This window comes from Ixodes scapularis, unplaced genomic scaffold, assembly GCF_016920785.2.
Source record: "Ixodes scapularis isolate PalLabHiFi unplaced genomic scaffold, ASM1692078v2 PGA_scaffold0__279_contigs__length_252992795, whole genome shotgun sequence".
In the NCBI taxonomy this organism is placed as follows: domain Eukaryota; kingdom Metazoa; phylum Arthropoda; class Arachnida; order Ixodida; family Ixodidae; genus Ixodes; species Ixodes scapularis.
The window spans coordinates 193,415,888-193,419,967 of NW_024609835.1; the positions used below are offsets into that span (position 1 = coordinate 193,415,888).

Genomic DNA, 4,080 nt, shown 5'->3' on the forward strand with positions numbered 1-4,080 from the left:
GCTTTGAAAGAGTACTTAGGTGTTGCCCGACTGTGCTGGGTAGGAGCGTAGCCAGGGGGGGGGGGGGGGGGGACGTGCTGATAGGGCTTCAGCCCCCCCCCCCCCCCCCCCCGCCCCAATTATTGTAATGGCAGCTCTTGAGGAAGAAGAGGAGAGGGTACGTTGGGCAAAGTATGCCCCTCCTCCCCCTCCATACACTCCTTATCTCCTCTCCTGCTTCCCTCCTTTTTAGCAAGAAATATTCCCAAAATTTCCTATGAAACTGAGCGAAAACTTTCCCGGTAAATCAAGTGGGGAAATATTCCCACCAAATTTACAGGGAAATTTACCAACAATTTCTTGATAAATTTAGCTAGAAATTTAGCTAAAATTTCCACGCTAAATGTAGTGGGGAAACTAAATTGGTTTTGAGATAACGTGACGTCAATTTCCCCGCTAAATTTAGTGGGAAACACTTTCCCCTACATTTAACGGAAACGTATTTCTGCTAAATTTCACGTGACATGAAAATCATTCACGTGAAGTCAGACGTACCGCTCGTGGGACTTCACGAGGGTAACATTTTCCCCCTAAATGTGGCAGGAACTTTTTTCGCTAAATTTAGCGGAAAATGTGTCCCAGGCTCAGTAGCATCACGTGAGACGTCAATATTGGAAACGTCCCGTAGTGCAATGCGCGGTTACGCCGACGGCGACGGCGACGCCGCTCAATAGGGAAACGGGTGACTAAAAGCTACGCTCTAAACCAAACAAATTAAAGCTATTTTTGGTGGGTTTGTGCGCGACAGACCAAATGTAACTGGAATATTTGTCGTTGAATTTTTTTATGTTGAGTTCTCTTATGGCCCTATAGAATCAGCTGTGTCAATCTGCTAAGGTCTTAAGTATCGAAAATGCTTGACCACGCAGGATAGCAGGACTGCATGGATATCCCCTGCTCACAACATGAAACTCAACGGGTATCATCAATCGAACCAAAGATACTGTACGCACCCCACGGTACCGCGTTATCCCAAGAGAATTTTAGAGGTCTCAAATAATACAGCATATCTAATATACAGTGTCGACAATAGCCACTTTACCACGATCGGACGAAATCCGGCTTGTTTTGGGGCACGTTTTGAAGAGAGATAAATGAACGAACGCGTTTATTCCGTCCCCTTACCCCGGACCCGTGCCTATTACCTATTTCTCGCCAAGACCTGGAACATATCCCGGTAGGCTTTTCGGAGATTATCTTAACGAAAATAATCCTGGGAGAACGTTGAATGTCCCATGTCGCGGGCTGATCGACGTTCACTTTCCCTGTTCGTTTCCTGCGAAGGCCGACCATGGTACGAGCCCTGGTATTCCCTGGCTCGCGCAGCGGATGATAACACAAAAAGGGTGAGCATTCTAAACAGGCAGATAAAGTAAAAACTTTTATGAAAAGCTGGTGGACCCAGAATCAGGGCTGGGCAGTATCACAATACAGATGTATCGCAAAAGTATCTTGATTTACTTTAGAGTATCTTTATCTCTGTTTCGAGATAGACTTGAAAATGTATTTGTGTCTGAGTAGTGAATAAACTTTAGAGTGTATCGATTGTATCCAGATTTTTTGTCAGACTTAAGTATCTCGTTATATTTGTTGCCGGTTTTCAGATGAGTTTAAAAGATAAAAATATTTGCATGGTGCAAAGTGCTTCAGAATTTATAACAACTAACCACTTATGACCCATAACAGTCACCAACGTTAATATAAAAAAATATCTGTGATTTGAAGAGGTTACTTGCAGGATTAACAAAATAAGCTCCTCCCTGAAAGCCCTCCACTTTTTCAAATCTAGCAGAACGAACGCAATAAAAGAGTTTAGTGGAGAAAATGTACGGCCCTGTTGTCCAATCTCCCTATGATATGGGTGACTCAGAAGCATATAAGACAACATATTGAGGTGCGCGCTCTCGGCAAAAGAGGGTTCATTTCGTGCAGACGCCTTCCGTTGAGCATGGCACGGACTACATATACCCTTCAGTAACTATGTGGTTCACGTGGAGTGACACGATTTTTTAGCGGCATTTTTGATAAATGAATAGTTTGAGGTAAGGGTAAGTGCATAAAATGACACAAGAAGAGGAGCGTAAGACTAAATTACCCTTTGTATTCACCGCTTCCTCTCCATGTAGTACCCTTTTGGAACAAATGTATTATTTTTAAATATCTGTGTCTGTATACCGGAATACTTTTTCGCTTATTTTGCAGAAGTATCTCAGGGATATCCCTTTGCATAAGAGACAAGTGTATCTCTGTATCTGTACTTTGCGCCTCAAGATATACTATCTCAGTGTTGGCATTCCCGAAACTAAAACTTTTCGGAGTATCCCTGCCCAGCTTTCCTCTTAATGCACAATTCAGTTGGGGAGTCGTGCTGGCCGGCTTTCCACAGCTCAGGCGGGCGGCTTAAATTTCCGGCTGATAGGGCTCGCTCAAGTCGCAAAATAGCGGCGGTCAGACAGCTCTTTTTGCAGAGGTCTATACACGTACACGTTTGTTTTCCTAGTTTTAATCAAAAGATTCGGTTGAATAACTAAACCTTTTTACGCTGAGACATTAAGCTACGTCGACTTAGCGCCTTCCGTATAAGTGTTTCCTACGCTGAGATATTTCACAGAATAAGAAGTGCAGTGTGCCTGGCACTATGTAGCTATGCGTAGATGGTTAGCTCTGGGACTTTCAATACGTCAAACAGCCTAAACTATTCATAAAGCGGGGCCGAATAAACCCAAGCAAAACATCATTGGCTATTGCCTTAATGGCTTTCTTACAGCTAGAAGACTCCAATGATTGTTATTTAAGCAACATTATACCCTCACTTTATACTATTATTAGGGGTTCGAAGTTGGTGTTCATGTCTACCTGATTTATTAAAATTATCGACAAACATCTATGTCCCGACGTTTAAAACCCGATACTGTGTTGCGGGAAATAAAGGAAACTGGGAAGGATAGGAAAAAAACATAGGCAAAAACGTCTCTTCTTTTTTCGTTTTTACTTCGAAGTTTTTTATTTTAGCTCACCCCAGACTCGGGTTTAAAACACGATGTTTGACTATCACCAGCTCGCCTGCACACTCACTTCCCTTTAATTAATATATGTCATGTTTGCGCTTTTTTATTTCATTTTGATCTAATTGTAAATTAAAGGTAATTATATTCTTTAGCCAATTCATTCACCCTCCATTTTATGGCGTTTTTTCCGCCACGCACCTCATTTAGCAGTTAATGCACACTCTTGACAGTGCTGACAAAATAGAAGCAAGGACACGCAATTTAGACATATTTCACATCTGTGACTTTCACAAAACTAGCGTTGTATCACAGAAAACAAATAAGTACCGCTTCCGATAACTTCTGGCTACGCAAGGGCAAAACCCGAAGTCGTTTCTTAAGAAAATGCGGTTGCATCTTCTAAAAATACCCCGCTATAACGGTCAATAAATGTCACCATTTGTGTGCGATTTCTAAAAGATTCGACACTATAATGCAGGGAAACCTTTCAGGATTAATGTGGGGCTATGCAGCTTCAAAGGTGCCACCTCAGATGCCGCCTAAACGCACATCTTCAAAACAAAAACGATATTGTCCTGGAACACAACAATGGGAAAACCACAAACTGTGTGGCGTCTGAAGAAATAGACAGCTTCACCGCGCCTATAGATGCCATAAAGAGGGCACAAGACTAAAAAAGACAAAACGAGATGCCACCAGTGAGGTTTGAACTCACGACCCCTGGTTTACGAGACCAGTGCTCTACCACTGAGCTATGGTGGCCGTTGTCCTGCGTGCTCTATGGAATAAACTAGATCCTAAAAGTGACTCTAAAACACTTTTTTCACATCTTAAAAAATTTAATGCGCTTCGAGCTGTGTTTCGAAGCACGAAAGGCTTTTTGACGGAACGCCAAACTCCCAGAAAATGGTGTATCCGTTTATGCGAGTATTCTCTCACTCAGTTGAGGCGAGAAATTCAGTTTGGGATATATTTACGTATCAAATCAGGTCATTTACCACGTCATCTGTCGTGCAGAGAGCGTAAAATTGAA

The 4,080-nt window shown here is 42.5% G+C and overlaps 1 non-coding gene across 1 annotated transcript; it reads right to left on the reverse strand.

Annotated features, from left to right (window-relative positions):
• Positions 1-3,737: 3,737 nt before the first annotated feature.
• Trnat-cgu lies at positions 3,738-3,809 on the reverse strand. The gene has a single exon. It is a non-coding gene; the product is annotated as a tRNA-Thr (tRNA).
• Positions 3,810-4,080: the final 271 nt, after the last annotated feature.